Source organism: Rosa chinensis, chromosome 2 (assembly GCF_002994745.2).
Source record: "Rosa chinensis cultivar Old Blush chromosome 2, RchiOBHm-V2, whole genome shotgun sequence".
NCBI lineage: Eukaryota > Viridiplantae > Streptophyta > Magnoliopsida > Rosales > Rosaceae > Rosa > Rosa chinensis.
The window spans coordinates 49,215,748-49,233,368 of record NC_037089.1 but is presented as its reverse complement, the minus strand read 5'-3'; the positions used below and the strand labels follow the sequence as shown (position 1 = coordinate 49,233,368).

Genomic DNA, 17,621 nt, shown 5'->3' with positions numbered 1-17,621 from the left:
ATCCTCCCAAGTCTGCCACTGATGTTGGTGGCATTAGAAAACACACCAATTCAATAACAGTGGGAAGGAAAAAGTAATGTGCTGCATTGGGTATTGGTATGTCACTGTTGTTTTATTAGTGTGTATTGTCCCAATAGCACTTGCAATAGAGGGGACTGATTCCTCAATAGTGGCTGCATAGTGGCTGATGGCAATAGCCACTATTATTAGTGTGTATTGGGACAAAAGAGACTAATTCAAATCAGTGTGGAATGGAGAAATTTCTAGTAGTGATGCGTAATTATGGATCCAATCTTTATACATTCAGGAACCACTTTGTGAAGAGCAATAATCTCTGCATTGTTCAAATATATAGTGACTAGGGTCTGTTTTGTAGACCTCCAAGATATCCCGGTCTTACCCATGATGAACACTTAACCTTTTTGGGAATGACCTTTGTGTGAGTCAGAGAGATACCCAACATCAGCAAAACCTTCCAAAACACATGTCATTTTGGGATGAGGATAGAGGACGCAGGCCCGTGTTGGCGACGTTCCTGGTGTGTGATGGGTTTGAATCCATCTTCTCTCTATAGGGATAGAACAAGCTCATATCGATCATACATCTCAAGTACCGAAAGATATATTTTACAATAATCCAATGGTGTCGCGTTGGTGCAAGATATATCTAGCTAACAAGTTCACGGTAAATGAGATGTTCGGTCTTGTGCATTAAGCTAAGTACAATAATGAGCATATTGTACTTAAGTAAGGCACTTCTGCTTCTAGCACATCTTTGTCATCATCGTTTGGACGAAGAGGATCATTTTTAGGATCAAGACTACGGACGATCATGGGGCTGCTTGAAGGTTTGATCTTGTCAAAATGCCTAAGCATTTATCAACACGATGCTCAAGTTCCAAACTTAGACATAATCGTCTTATCCCAAAATCCTTCATCTCAAAATTGGATTTCAAGTGTTCAGCGGTTTCCCTTAACTCTTTAAAGGCTTCCAATGAAGATCATGTCCAACATAAACCGCGATAGAATCCAAAACTTGTTATGGAAACACATGGGCATATCCCTTCCCAATCAAGTAGTCACTTTAGTGAGCGTTTCAACCTCTTTGTGAAACACGCTTCGTGGTCTAGAGCCACTTGGCTTGGGTAAATGAAGTTCACCATGAACCTTCATGTATATTCAGTATCTAAATCCCCATAAAGATATGTAGTGACCACAATCATAAACTGCATGTTCAGTTATTCAGAAATTACCAAACTGACAGGGCAGTGGAGTGCAATGACATCCATTATGAGAGAATATGTCTGATCGTAGTCGATTCAAGGGCGTTTTGTGAGAAGCCTTACGCCATAAGATGAGATTACTATACCTTTTTCTCATCACGCTTTCTAACGAAGATCTATTAGTCAACATGTTTTATGTCAGGAGGTGTTGGCATCACTGGCTCAAAAACCTTCATCTTCGTTGTAGAATCTAACTTAACCTGGATCGCATCTTTCCATTTAGGCCAAATCTCTCTACGTTGGCATTCATTCATCAACGGAGCATGGTTCGATATCATCAGACTTAACAAACTTGTGTGCAGCGAAATGCACAATTACATCATCAATTATGAAGGAGTTTCTATCCCACGTCTCATGTACACTAGTGTAATTTTCATAGAGCTCTATATTCTTAGGAATAGGTTCTGACGTTGAGGTATGCCCCAACGATAACCATAATCCGAAAGATTCTCATGAGTCGGATTTTGAGTGTCGATGATCCAAGGATTGGGTTGTGCTAAAGTATCATTTGAATCCACAGGCGTCCCACGCATCCTAGCTGGGGGGCATGTCCTATAATGCCAGAGTGTCACTCTCTATTGTGTTGACGACATGCCAACCTCCGTGTAGGGTGGCGTTATGTCCTCTCGTAGGGATGTCCATCCTTGCAGGCATGTTTGCAGCGAATATGTGTGATCTCGTCACTTTAATAGGGATCAAGATGAGACATAGTGAGGACAGACGACGACAATTCCTGTCATTCCTGCTGAACATTCGTGTTCTTATCTTCCCTTAATGACGGGAAGACTATCTCATTAAAGTGACAATATGCAAGACATACGGTAAAGAGATCGCCTAGCAAGGGCATTAAGTGGCGGACGATTATTGGAATCTCAAATCCAACTTAGTTGCCCATTCATCTGTAAGGACCCATCAGAGAGAGATGTGGCAGCACAATTGGTACATAAATGACACACTCAAATATGCGTAAGTACAAGATACTGGTACCCATTCGCTAGCTGTAACGCAGAAGTAGATTCAGTGGTGGTAGGTCGTAGACGAATTAGCATAGTTGCATGCGATATTGCATCACCCCAAGCGGATATAAGGAGATTGGTGCGCATTATCAATGTCCGGACTACCATCGTAGTCGTTTCCACGAGACCATTTGGGTGTGTAAATGGGAATATGATGTCCAACATCAGTCCCATTGCATTAATCATTGAAAGTCTTTGATGTAAACTCTCTAGCATTGTCAAGTCCAATTGATTGAATAAGATGATCTGGGGAGTTAGCCCGTTATCATATTATATGTGCTAGGAGTGTAGTAGAAGCAGCATTTAAAGGTGGAAAATGGCATACCACGTGACCAGTCTGTTTGTGTGTCGACCAATATCATGAAATATTTAAACGTCCGCAAGTTGGTTGAATCAGTCCACAGAATCCCCACTGATTCTATGTAAGAATAGAATGAGTATGTTCATATCCTTTGCATAGGAGGGTCTCAGTCCTAATTTCCCTTAGAAGCAACCAATGAGAATTTTGGTTGGCTTGAGCATCTGAAACACTATTTGAAGCAAAGTTGGTGATTGGAATATCACTTGGGGTGCGAGTTTTTTTAGGTTACTCATCCTGAAAGAGAACAAGAAAAAGAGTTAGTTTCAGAGAGAAAAAGGATACCACGAAAACATATAAAATTTCTGAGCGTAGGCGCTCCTAAGAAATTATGAATTTTCGAGCGTAATTGCTTCCAAGAAATTAGGAATTTCTAAGCGTAGTCGCTCCTAAGAAATTGGATTCCAAGAGGTATTAGATTAGATCGAAACAATGATGTAAGTGGTCGATCATAAATTCTTTTCAAACTCTAAGTTTGGAGATCTCAACAAACTCCAAGCTTGGAGTGAGCATGTTAATGTTAGAAACCGAAGGCTCTAATTAACGTAAAGAATGAGAGAGAGAGAGAGAGAGAGAGAGAGAGAGAGAGAGAGAGAGAGAGAGAGAGAGAGAGAGAGAGAGAGAGAGAGAGAGAGAGAGAGAGAGAAGAAGTATAGTGGTTCGTCTCCCACCTTAGCGGGAGACTACATCCACTTGAATATTATACTATGTGTGTTTGGGGCTTGCGGCCCAAAAGGGGATTACAAAGTGTGTAATGGGATGACTTCTAAGTGGGAGGAGGGGTCCCTTTTATAGGTAAGGGAACCCCTCTCCTTTACATTTTCTTAGATGTGGGATGTAAAAATCACTATTCTAGTCTAGAAAGCCATATTGTGGAGGCATGTCTTCCCAGAGAGGTATTGGCCACTTATGACTACCGTGGCGTAGCTTGGATATCGGGCTACGGGATGCATGTCTCAGTTGGGCCCCACCATGGCTTGTGGGCCCCCCTAAGAGGGTGTTACTTATACTTGGTGATGTAGAAAATCCTCCATATTATTGGAAGTATGTACAAGTCCCCGAAGTAGAGGAGCTTCTTGGTTGGGAAGTTATACACATGATGTCATCAAGCATAAGTAACGTCTGAGAGGCTCCTAGCCCCTATAAGTCCCCGAACTCCATAAGCAAGAAGGGTCTCGTTAACCTGCACAACAAAGACAAAAGCGCGCATATGTAGAATGCTTGTTGTATTGGGTAACGTATGTGAGTTGCATTGATATGCATTGACATATACGAATGTATGAGGTGCATGATACATGTTGATGTATACATATGAATGGCGCAGAGTACGATCGACTATGACGTATAAACTCGAGAACGCGTATGGTTGTGTGAACATATCACCAATAATCACATGTATTGCATATGATGCGCGTGGTGGTCGCAAGAAAATGAACGAGTCGAGTTGACTAGGTTACACTCGGTGTAAGATGCATGAGTGCCATGAAGGCAAGCATTTGTAATTCGAGAATGATGAATACACAAACGCTTGTGTTTGTTTGGTTTTCGCTCATATTAATGGAACGCGAAAAGAATTTGATTTGTTGCAAACAACAAATGGTAGAAGAATTCAATGTTCCATTAATGTGTATTATGTCGAGGGGATGTGAGTGTAAAGCTTGAGAATGCCGGAAGTCAAGAGCGTGAGAGCTCGGGGGTGCCGGGAAGGCACGAAAGGGAATCGCAATGGTTGCCGGGAAGGCGTGAACGGGAAGCTCGGGGGTTGTCGGGAAGGCGTGAGTGGGAAGCTCGATGGTTACCCGGAAGGCGTGAGCGGGAAGCTCGATGGTTACATTTTATTAGCCTAATTTTCAAAGTGTTGGAATTTTGGTGTTGAAGATTCGGTGATTGTTGTTGTGTAATTTTGGCCAAAAGAAAAAGAAAAGGAAGAAGAAAAAAAATGGCTTTGTTTTTGGAAGAAAAAACAAAATAAAGAAAAAGAGTAAAAGTTGGATTAAATGAGTTTTTACTGGTAAAGTGGTAAAAAGTGAAGAAGGTGAAAGTAAAGGTAAATTCGGTAAAAAGGAGGTAAAGGTTGAAAGAAAAAATTAATGGTCTCATTGAAATAACAAGGATTTAGTGTGCGCGATTACTTAAAGTTGATCATGATGTTTACCTGGATAATTACTTACAAACTAAGTAATGGTTCAGGAAACACGATCGTTAAGGAAGCTTAAGTGGAAAGCATCAGAGTGTGGAATACGCCGACATTTTCCAGCTAGGGTGAGTTGTCCCTTCATTGTTAGAGGCTTTTCGATATATGTCGAATGCTCTAGTATAATATTATGTTGCCTGCAAGTACGTTTTTGGCTATTCATTAGTTGATGCCTCGTGAGACCTGTGTTTTCATAACTGATAATTGTTGATTGAGAAAACCGAGGCTAGATTCTATTCTTTTATTTGCTAATTAACCTTTTTGTGTAGGTGTACCCTACAATCCACGGACTGAACGATCCCTGCTTATCCTATACTAACAACTACATTTTACAGGGTTAAATTGTGAGGCTATTTTAGCCGCATCATTCAGAAAACACAATCGTTAAAGAAGTTTAAGCGGAAAACATCAGAGTGTGGAATACGTCGGCATTTTTCAGGTAGGGTGAGCAGTCCCTTCCTTGTTAGAGGCTTTTCGATATATGTGGAATGCTCTAGTATAATATTATGTTGCCTGCAAGTACATTTTTTGTTGTTGATTAGTCGATGCCTCGTGAGACCTGTGTTTTCATAACTGATAATTGTTGATTGCGAAAACCGAGGCTAGACTTGCATGTTGAGATACTGTACCCTTTGTATGTTTGTTCTTGTGACCTGAAAGTGAATGGGACCTAGACGCATTGATTTCTAGGGATCCCACAGTGTCGATAACTGTGAACCTCCGGAGGGGGCTGTGCTCCTATGTTTGTCGAGGAAAGGTGAGTACAGACAGTGAACCAGTCATAGGAGACTCAGGGCTAGGAATGGACATTTTCGCTACTTGTAGTCATAAGGACTATAGAATAGTTGGCCGGTTCTTGAAGGATGACGAACCGGGTCGGTCACCGATTTATTTTAGTTTAGCTGGCAGGTAAGTATCTCGGAGCTCTAAGTTGTGTGAAGCATGCTGCATATGATTTCCTGAAACGAAACAACTATGATTGTTTTTGTTTGCATTTGTTTTACTTGATTTTACAAATGCGCGCAATCTATATTCTAGTAGCTATGCTTTACTTATTAGTTTTCAAACCTAACTAAGGTTGGGTCGGCCCTTATTGGGCTAGCGAGAATGAAATGCTCACCCCTACATTTCAGGTTACACCGAGGTCATTTCGGACGATTTGGATTAGAAGTGGGTTGTTGGCCGAGTCCGTGTGTTACTGTTCCTGTTGCTTGAAGTTCTTCCATGTTGGTACTTTATCGATTTACTCGCTTCTCTTTCAATGTTGAACTCTGTGAGGTCCGCCTACCTGGGGGCGCGCCTCACCCCTTGTTTTATTGTTATTGTTGAACTCCTTTCATTTCGGTTATGATGTAAGCCCTAAGGCGTCACAGTGCACTTGCCCACTTTATTTTTTTAAGCATTTCTAGACTTGTTATTTTGAATGTTGGGTTGTTGATTTAAAGTATTTTCTTAAAAGTTTTTCTTGGTCTCCTATTTTCTAAAATTTGCTTTTTCAAATGGCCTTGTAGTATTAAGTTAGTAGGTCTACGGTACGTCTACTACGTATCGAGCTCCTATTGGCTTAATATTACAGCACTGTGGTATACCCATTCAGGTCGCCACAGTAGAGTGGTATTAGAGCGGGTTTCGAAAAAAGTTGTTTTCATAAAAACGTTTCTGTTAAAAACCCAACAACTCAAAAATGTTTTCAAGAAAGTTTTTCCTGGTTCTGTAAAAGTGTTTTTCTATTTCCAAAAAAAAAAAAAAAAAAAAGCTGCTTTGAGGAAAATCTTTTGAGTTTTCGTTGTCTTGCATATTGTTTCGATTTCTAAAGAAAAGGATTTAAGAAAGAAGTTTCAAATCACCTATGACGCCTTATCCCAAAACCACCGCCTCTTATTTAGATTCCTTTACGCTACCATATCCCTTCGCGTGGACCCCTTATCTACTTTGCTTCCTTCCAAGAGTCATTCATTTGTTGTATAATCCAATCATCTTAGTTATCTGTTGTTGCAAAATGATATCTTGAGATCTTCATTAGGGGGATCCCACATTGTGCATTTGGCACATACAAGGGGAAGAACCTTTTAATTGTAAGCTTCAATTGGACATTAAAGAGTCTACAATCTATCTCATGTTGTGAACTTTGTGAATCATATTGTCTTTTGTTCTGTCTCAGTTTGATTCCTGTTACGATGTCTCTGCGACCCGATCCTAGAATGGCAGCAGTGCTAAGGCATTCGATGCCCTAAGCAATGCCCCGGAACAAACCCCGAAGGAACTTGAAAGATATAGGGTGACGTAATGCTTGGAGCATTTCACCAAGCTTAAACCACCCCAGTTCAATGGAACCAGTGAAGCCTGAGAGGCCGAAAACTGGTTGAAGCAAATCTTGAAGATCTTGGAGAACATACGGACACCGGAGCAGTATCTTGTGTCCCTAGCTGTACACCAGCTTGTCGGGGAGGCTAACAACTGGTGGGATACCGTCCGTAACCTACAGACTGTTGCTGACCTAACTTGGACAGAGTTTGAGCAACTCTTCCTGGAGCGGTTCTTTCCACCTGTCCTGAAGGCATAGAAGATCATTGAGTTCTTTGCTCTGACCCAAGGAAACAAGATCACTCACGAGTATGTTGTGGCCATCACACGACTACTTAAGTACATACCAGCAATCGCCAAAGACTATCAGATGAAGAAATAGAGGTTCATGGAGGGACTCCGAGACTCGATTATACGCGAGTTACACTCGGACACTACCTTGAGCTACAGTGAGATAGTAGATGCCGCCTACGCCATAGAGGCTGATGAAGTTGCACACCCAAGACGTGGGGATGGTCAGGGAAGCTCTCACCCACAGAAGAATCCCTGGGTGCACCAGAGGAAGCTCTGAGGAGGAAACACCCAAAGATATGCCAGTTACAGCAGTAGCAGTGGATCTTCAGGAAGATGGGGCCCTGCACCCTACACTTGTTTTGCTTGTGGCCAACCTGGACACACCAAGGTTCGCTGCCCATTTGTTAACAACTCACAAGGAACGTCTTCTGGCTCGGGATTCCAGAATCCGAGTATAGCTCAGTCGCTGTCAACTCAAATATCGCCAGCACCCCATCGACCACCGAATCCTTCTCCGCAGCAGTACCGACCACCTCAGTCGATGTTAGTGATGTACGAACAGTAGATCACTACACCACGACCTGCCAACCAAGAAAACCGAGGAAGAAACCATGGAGGACTCATTCAAGGAAGACGTGGACAACTGTATGCAATCACCGGTGGAGAGACTACTGAGGCTTCTGCCTTTGGCACCACACTAGCTGGTACGATACTCATCTCTAACTCTGAGGATAGAGTATTGCTTGACACTGGTGCATCCCATTCATTCATCTCTACATGGCTAGCTGAATCACTAGGATTAGAACCAACACGGCTAGGCGGAGTTTTCGATTTTAGCACACCACTTGGTGTGAGGACTGGTGTAGACAAAGTCTATAGGAAGTGCCAAATTGTTATTGGCGGTAGGAAGCTCCAAGCCGATCTCTATCCAATCGAGTTGTATGACATTGATCTAATTCTCGGGATGGACTGGTTGAGCAAGTATAGAGCACTCATCAATTGCGATCGACGCGCCGTACTAATCACGCCACCAAGCAAGGAAACCTTCGAAATAAAAATGGCAGAACCCCTCTTACCTCCAAGTTCACTACTGAAGGCATGTTTTCGAGGGAGGAGAACGCTTGCTTGTTACAGCATCATTGTAGTAGGGGAAAAGGCCAACATGATTACCCCAACGTATTTCCGGATGAGCTACCAGGATTACCCTGGCATCGTTAAGTGGAGTTCTGCATCGACCTAGTTCCTGGTATCGAGTCGATCTCAATAGCGCTGTATCGGCTGGCACCAGCTGATATGAGTGAACTGAAGTTACAACTAGAGGATCTAGAAAGCAAGGGGTTCATCTGAAAGAGTTCATCACCTTAGGGAGCTTTGGTGTTGTTTGCTAAGAAGCATGATAGGACGCTACGTCTATGCGTAGACTATCGACGACTAAACCAAGTAACTATCAAGAACAAGTTTCCACTACCCAGGATCGATGAGTTGTTTGACCAACTCTTGGGAGCGATGTTCTTCTCCAAGATCGACCTTCGATCAGGGTATCACCAGTTGTGAGTGTGTGATGAGGACATTCCGAAGACGGCTTTCCGAAAGCGGTACGGGCACTTCGAGTTTGTTGTCATGCCTTTTGGGCTTACCAACGCCCCAGCCGCATTCATGGACCTAATGAACCGAGTGTTTTGACCCTACTTGGATCAGTTCGTGATTGTCTTTATCAACGACATCCTCATCTACTCCAAGACGCAGGAGGAGCACGCTTATCATCTTCCCATAGTTCTGTAGACATTATTGGATCACCAACTCTACGCTAAGAAATCCAAGTGTGACTTCTGCCTCACAGAAGTAAAGTTCCTTGGACATGTCATCTCTGCAGCTAGACTTTCAGTGGACCCTTTAAAAGTCGAAGCTATACTTAATTGGGAACAACCACAGAACGTGACTGAAATCCACAGTTTTCTTGGACTGGCTGGTTACTACCGCCACTTTATCTAAGATTTCTCTAAGATCGCTCTACCATTGACCAAGCTGACAAGGAAAGGCGCAAAGTTCAAGTGGTATGACAAGTGTGAGAATGCTTTTGTGGAGCTTAAGACGAGGTTGACGACCGCACCTATTCTAGTTCTTCCGAACAATGTCGACCAGTACCAAGTGTACACCGATGCTTCGGGGAACGGACTAGGTTGTGTGCCTATGGCTCGAGACAGTTAAAGCAGCAGGAGATGAGCTCCTTGACTCATGACTTAGAATTGGCTGCTATCGTCTTTGCATTGAAAATCTAGAGGTGCTATCTCTATGGCACGCAATTTGAAGTTTACTAGGATCACAAGAGTCTGAAGTACATCTACACTCAGTGTGATCAGAACCTACGCCAGAGAAGATGGATGGAGTATCTGAAGGACTACGAGTTTAATTTGCTCTACCATCCCGGAAATGCGAATGTCGTCACTGATGCCTTGAGCAGAAAGACGAGAAGTTTGTTATCCTGCATCTTCTGGTCACGAAACGAGATGTTGAAAACTCTGGAGGAGTTTGGCTTGTATCCCCAAGAGGGAAACCCTCAGGGGTACCTCGCGAGTTTAACTCTGAGGCCATAGTTACTACAACTCGTGGAAGAAAGCCAGTGGAACGACCCTGATACGCATAAGCTCTGAGCACAGATCTACGCTGGAGAAGTCACCAACGAGTGGACAATTGGCAGAGACGGTTGTGTTAGATTTAAGGGCCGGATGGTTGTCCCTGAAAACGACTATATTAGGAAGCTGGTGCTCGAAGAAGAGCATCGTACATGCTTCACTATGCACCCGGGAGCAGGAAAGATGTACCAAGGCTTGAAGCGCTAGTTTTGGTGGCGAGGGATGAAGAAGGATGTGGCTGACTACGTTTCCCGATGTGCAATATGTCAGAAGGTAAAGCAGAACACCAACTACCAGCTGGACTACTTCAACCGCTACCTATACCAGTGTGGAAGTAGGAAGACATTACCACAGACTTCGTCACTAGATTACCACGCTCGTCACGAGGACACGACGGAGTATGGGTGGTAGTCGACCGACTAACCAAATCCACCCACTTCATACCGGTGAAGATGGATTCACCTATAGAGTATTTTGCGGGATTGTACGTCAACACCATCATCAAGTTACACGGAGTACCGAAGACTATCGTCTGTGAAAGAGATCCTAGGTTCACATCGAGGTTGTGGAAAAAGCTTCAAGAAGGGCTTGGAACACAGATAATTTTGAGTTCGGCATACCACCCTTAGACTGATGGACAATCTGAATGCACCATCAAGACTTTGGAGGACATGCTACGAGCTTGCGTATTGGACTTCGGAGAGAAGTGGTATGATTGTTTTCCACTCGCGGAGTTTACGTACAAAAACAGTTATCACCGTAGCATAGGAATGGTACCTTTTGAAGCACTTTACCGATGGCCATGCAGGTCGCTACGTGTTGGGCTGACGCTCAAGAACGGGCTTTACTAGGACCTCAGTTAGTTCAGGAAACCACTGAAAAGATTCAAGTGGTTAAAGAGAAACTAAGAGTAGCCCAGAGTAGACAAAAATCATATGCAGACATAAGTAGGAGACCCCTAGAGTTTGGAGTAGGGGACTTTGTTTATATCAAGGTGAAACCTCAAAAAGGAATCAGTCGGTTCGGGTCAAAGGGAAGTTGGCACGCCGATACATCAGACCTTTTCCGATAGTCCAAAGAATTGGGAACATGGCTTATCGGGTAGATTTGCCACAAGAACTAGAGCATATCCACGACGTGTTCCACGTGTCTCAACTTAAGAAAAGTCCGCCAGAGACCCAGCAAGTCATAACTTGGAGAGACTTGCCACTGCAAAGTGATGCTACCTATAAGACAGAGCCTATACAGATTTTAGCATGAAGAACTAGACAGCTAAGGAACTGCGAGGTTCTGTTGGTGAAAGTTCAATGGACGCACCAAGGAAAGGAGGAGGTTAATTGGGAACTTGAGGCAGAGATGCGTGAGAAACACCCCCACCTTTTCAGCTAACCAGGTACAAATTTCGAGGACGAAATTTCTTTAAGGAGGGTAGAGTGTAGACCTCCGTACTTTTCTTGTTTATTTTAATTTGTCGCATAATGTGTGAAACTACGTATTCGTAAGGTACAAAAGTATTTGCGCTTAGGTTAAGACTTTGAGGTCATTTTAAAGGATTAAGAATTTAGAGAAAATCCAATTTGGGTCTAGGAAAGTATTTTTAAAGTATCGAGGCCTAGGACAAGCTCGGAAAATTTTCCCAAAAGGATTTGATGAAGTGTCGGAGAAATAAGGATGTTTGAAGATGTATTTTCGGAGTAGGCTTGAGGGAAATTAAGAGAAAAAGAAGATGGAGCAGCCCAAGCCCACTTGGCCCAACAGGAGGGGCAAGATAGACATTTCACACTCATTAATGGGAGAGGTATTTAAGCAACACATCCCCCTCAAACCCTAGCCTCTACCCTCATTTTCCTTCAACTCTCTCTCTCTCTCTCTCTCCACCCTCAAGCCTGAAATCGCCGCCGCCACACCGCCGTCGCACCTCCGCCAGCCGTTGTCTTTTCCGGAACTCCAATCCAAGCCAAAATTTCCAGATTTTCTCCTCTTCCTCCCCACTTTCCATTTCTCCAACCAAAATCAAGAAATTTGGCCATTTAATCCTCCAAAAACCCTAGAACCCGAAGCTAAAATTGGGGGTATTTGTGATTTCTTCTTTCCAAGCTCAAATCAAGGTAATCTTCCTCCTAATCTAGCCTCTATTCATCCGACATATACCAATTTCTTCCTAAATCCGAGTTTTTGATTTTGATTGCATGAACCCGATTTTCCCCTAAACCATGAGGCTAGGCTACGGGTTTGGTAAGGATATGTGGTAAGGATCTATCCATGCAACCTTGTTTTCGAGTTTTTGGTTGTGATATTGATGTTGGATGGATTTGTAGGTGAAGAATGTCAAGGAGGAGGATTAGGCCGTGAGTCATGAAGAAGAAAGGGTAGGGAATGAGTTTTGGACAAACCCTAGAATTTTTGGAATTTATTTGGTTGATTTTGATTTTGATTTTGATTTTGATTTTGATTTTGTTGAGCTATTGTTGTTGAAAAAATTGTGAAAATTAGATCTTTGAGAAGGGTTTAATTAGTAGGATTTTATTAGCCTAATTTTCAAAGTGTTGGAATTTTGGTGTTGAAGATTTGGTGATTGTTGTTGTGTAATTTTGGCCAAAAGAAAAATAAAAGGAAAAAGAAAAGAAATGGCTTTGTTTTTGGAAGAAAAAAGAAAATAAAAAAAAAGAGTAAAAGTTGGATTAAATGAGTTTTTACCGTGGTAAAGTGGTAAAAAGTGAAAAAGGTGAAAGTAAAAGTAAATTCGGTAAAAAGGAGGTAAATAGGTAAAAGTGAAAGTGTGGAGGTAAAATTCATGGTGAAATTAAAATGGTGAAAAAGGAGGAGTGAATGGGTAACTGTAAAAGTAAAACTTTATTTATAATTATTTACTTATTTATTTTTAATAAATAAGAAATAATGGTATATAAATGAATATTTTGTCAAAAGTCAAAAGTCAACTCCAAGAGTTGACCAGGGTTGACTGACCTCGTAAAACGTGAGGATCGACTCGACTTTGGTCGCTCAGATTGGCGAAAGTTTAGCTGAGTGATAAAGACGTTTTTCCTTTTTAAGAAAGAAGTTAGTTTCCCAAATTGGTAAAGGTTGAAAGAAATAATTAATGGCCTCATTGAAATAAAAAAGATTTAGTATGCGCGATTACTTAAAGTTGATCATGATGTTTACCTGGATAATTACTTACAAACTAAGTAATGGTTCAGTGATAGGAGCATAAAGTGTAACGTTTTTAATATGTATTTTCCCTCATTTGGCTAAGTTACTCTCTTAAAATTACTAATTATAACATAGTTTCTGTTTTTAGGTACTTCAAGAATGGAAATGGAGAAAACAGGCGAAAAAGAGTAGAAATGAGCGTAAATTAAGGACAAGTCATTTTAGAAACTTTCCTCTTTCATTTTAGGAAATATTTTGTAGACCCCGTGAAATTCCGAACGTCACTTTTTGACGGGAAAATTTTTCGCGACCTTTGTTCGGCTAAATACTTTTGGAAATAGTTTGGACTTGGGCCTTGGGCCCGAGAATAGCGTAAGGTTAGAGTCCAAAATTTACTCTGGACACCCAACCGACGGGTATGCTAGTGAACCTAGCCCAATAAGTTAGTCAACCTTTGACCCAAACCTCTTCCTTGATCCAACATGGTTGTAGCTCATAATGACATCTTTGCATAATTTTGAAATATACTTGTGCGTGCGTTTACGATTTTCTTATTTTACCTTTCTTAATAATTGGCTAAATTTCTGCTCGCCTTACCCGAAGCTTACTCGTCAAGCACCTCACCAACTTTCAAAAGCACAATTTATTTACTCCTTATGTTTTTCAAACTCAAGCAAAACTCCGACAAAACTTGTCTTGCCATTTTTCTATCCAAAAATAAGTTTTGTGAGACCCGATCCTTATTTGGCATTGTCAACACTTTAATTTGAGTTTTCTTGTATTTACTTATTTTACTTTTATCTTCCCCATCATTTTGGTTTTTTTACCACCTTATTTTTTTACCCCAAATTTATCTGCCCAAGTTGAGCCTTCTCCTTCACACGCAAAACTCAGCTTTTCCTCTTTCCTTGTTCACATCAGAGTTGGGCAGAGAGAAAGGGAGCCTCGTTCAGCTCTTCCCCTCCACGTTTCCATCATGCAAAAGGGCAACTCCTCCAAGAACATCTCCTCAGACCTTCAAAAGAGAGAACCCAGGCCATAAATCGTCACTCACCCTTCTCTCCTCACCTTTCCTCTCGTCCCTGGACACATCAGTCTGTTTACGAGCCAAAAAACACCTAGTTAGAGACCTCCGATCAAAAAACTTTCTTCACCAAAGTTGTTCGTCTATGTCTCCTCTATTTTAGCCTCAAAATTTCAGCTCCATCGGAGTCAATTTGAATCCTGTACACCCCTCGAAGCGGAAGCTGTTCCGGAGCAAGCCTGTTCCGGATTTCTGCTTGAATTCCCTCTCTTGCTCTACCCGAATCCCCAACACCTTGCTTGAGACTGATACCAACAGTTGGTAAGATTCTTAAACTATCAAGTTCCTAATTTATTCCTCAATTTTTAGGCTCAATACGCTCAAAACAACCCATCTACATATTGAGCAGTCTCTGTTTCACTTTGCATATTCGAGATTGAGCGAACTTCTTGGCCTGCGGCTGGACTCGATCCAATCAGCTTCCTCAGCTCTCTTTCCTGTTGAAATCCTCAAGAGAAACTCACCTTTTTTATTAGTCTTTGGTGAGTATCATCTTTTCCATAAAACTCTATGTATTTTTGGTTGTTATTACGAATTCTTGAAGATTATGAACTTGTCACTGCTGTTGTTGGTATCTTGCTGCCTTAATTTTGATTTGTCATCCATTCCAATGTCTAGGGATTCTGCTAGGTCATGGCTACACCTTGAGTATTAGAATCGTATTTGGTTCAAAGGTTATTTGTTGTTTGTAGCTGTCCAAATATCATGTTTCAATGCATTTTGTCATCGAGCTACAACACCTGCCCATATTGTATTAGAAAGCAACCTGAGCTATAGATCATTAGGAGCATTAGTCATGCCTCTTAAGTGTGTTAGATTTGTGCTAGAACATGGTTATTTTGAACATTCAAATCATGCTTGATCATAGAGTTTATTTGTGTTATTGTTGTCCAAACACCATGTCTTCAAAACATCATGTTAGTGAGCTACAAGACCTTCCCCTTATAGTATTGAAGGGTGACTGAGACTTTAAGCTTTTAGAAGCTTTAGATACTTTCTATAGGTGTCTTAGAGTCTACTTAACCAGCCATTTTGGGTACCAAAAGAGCTTTACACAAAACAACCAGTTTATGCAGATTTTCAGTTTTCAGTAAAATCTGACCCAGTTGCATTCATTTCAAAAATGGAGCTAAACCGTTGAGAATTTGGGTTCAGTTTCTTCTAGAGAAATATATTAGACGCATATATAAACATTCGAGAATTTGAATCACCCCAAAATCATTTTTCTAGAATTAGTTATGCAATTTTGAAATAGGGGGACAGAAGCTTGTATTTCTGGAAAGAATCTGCACATTGTTTTACTTCAGCCTTTAAAACCTTTACTCTTTGTTTGGTTTCACTTGAAATTCAATAACCATTTCAATCTTACTGAGTTGGTTGTCAAGCCATCCTTCTTTCAAAATTTCTCAAGAATTTACCTCAAGTATTTTGAACAATTCCGTGACCCTTGGCAGCTCCTTTAAAACTCTGTTTTCGGTTTTCAGCAACCTGTCTTTTAAAAAGTGTTCTTACCCCCTCTTCCTAACAACAAACCCCTTATTGGAACCCAAGTGGTCTGGTTATTAGTTAGTAATTAGGTTATAGCAAATGTTTTCTTCGGGGAGTTATGTGAGTGAATAGCTAGCCTAGTTTATCGTGATTAATGTCACTTATTTGGTCTAGGCTTGATATCTTGGTAGGATCTTGTGAAGTGGTGGTTGCTACAAGGTTGCATTGAGGCCAAGTGCTGCAAGAGAAAGCTCGAGTTCCAGGTAGGGGATGCCTTTAACTCTATCTATGCTTTTCTTGCATATACAATGTTTTATATGAGGCCTCTTGCATGTTTTGGAAATTATCTGTTTTTACAACTTGAAATGGTTTGCGTGGGTTGGTTTGATGTGTTGGCAATTGATGGGGATGTAAGGAGAGGTCAGTTCCTCCTTGAGCCACCGGCGGTGGGCAGTGTGCACCATGCCCTTGTTATCTCCCCTTTGTCTCTAGCCTTGTGATTAATGAATTCCGGAAAGTGATTGGCTAGATGGACGGTTGTGATGGAAGTGTGAAAGATGATCAATTGCCGTGGGATTGTAGTTACGTGGTGATGATCACGTGGAAGCGCAAACCGGTTTTATCTACTTCTTTTATTCAAAACGATAACTCATGTTTTTAAACTTAGATATGGGGGCGGGCATGGGCAATGACTGGATGTAGGAGCCTAACCCCTACTTTAGTTTGTTTTGCAGGCTGTTGTTGTCGAAGCTTGGGCACGGAGGATAATCCTTGGAGGATACAATTTGTTTTACTCTATCTAAAGTTTATTTCTTTTTGGCTTGCTTGATTTCACTAAAGTTTTGTAACATTATGTATGGTTGATGATGTGTGTGATTGCTTACCACCAAAGTGGAACCCTGGGGTTAGAACCTCCATTTGAGTTTAGGTCCTAGTGGGTTAGACCTAGAAGACTCACATAAATTACCGTTTAATGAACTTAATGCAAACTTGGGCTAAGAACTAAAAATTGACATAGGTTCTAAAACTCAACTCAACACCACCTTCCTTTCCTCTTATTCGCCTAGTTCGTAATCTTGTGATTAAGAGCCAAGGCCACTATACAAGCCCAAGAATTTCGGGCTTATAGACTTCTTGCTTTCCAACCTAAAGGCCTTGTCTCTTTGAGGAATTCTAGGCCCAAAACACTTACTCCAAGTGTCGCGGGTGTAGGGTTCCTTGGAGAGGCGGCGCTGTGGTAATTCGGTCTCCGGGTCGCCACATATTTCCTATTTTGTTTTAGGGAAACTTTCTTCCTTTGGACTTTCCTATTTTTGATTTTCTTGTTTTATAGAGAGAATTTAGGAGTCCATCACATTAAGAACTCTTGACTGGTGAAATCAAGGAAAACTTAAAAGAGAAGAAAACTTTCATAAATAAGGAAGAATTCAAGGAGATAAAATGGAGTGTTATATTCAATATTTATTCTAATTATTTTAATTATCTTATTTCCTATTGATTATGACACTAATTAAATTCTGATTTTTCTTGATTATAGGAGTTCATTGTGTACACAATTCTTGGAAGAAGAAATCAGTGCAATTTAAAGGAGAGGAATAAGGGATGTATCTAGTCACTATTCAGGGGAAAGAGAAGGAGCATATTAAGGGAAAGAGAGATCAGAAAAATCAAGACTTTGTCATGAGCAAATTAAGGAAATTTGGAGGAGAAATCACCTCTAGATGATTGGCCATGATTGCATCACAAGAGAGGAGGATTCCACTATAAATAGCAGCAATTCTTGAAGCCAAAATCATCACTTCTTCACAGAAAATT

At 41.4% G+C, this 17,621-nt stretch overlaps 1 long non-coding RNA gene across 4 annotated transcripts; it reads left to right on the top strand.

The window, feature by feature from the left end:
- Nucleotides 1-14,106: 14,106 nt before the first annotated feature.
- LOC112189153 lies at nt 14,107-17,586 on the top strand. Of its 4 annotated transcripts, none has more exons than XR_005805790.1 (4): nt 14,107-14,579; nt 14,668-14,800; nt 15,998-16,069; nt 17,344-17,586. It is a non-coding gene; the product is annotated as an uncharacterized LOC112189153 (long non-coding RNA). The 4 variants fall into 4 exon arrangements; XR_005805791.1 differs by lacking the exon at nt 17,344-17,586 and adding an exon at nt 16,529-16,697; XR_002931753.2 differs by lacking the exon at nt 17,344-17,586 and having other exon boundaries at nt 15,981-16,697.
- The last annotated feature ends 35 nt before the right edge of the window (nt 17,587-17,621 follow it).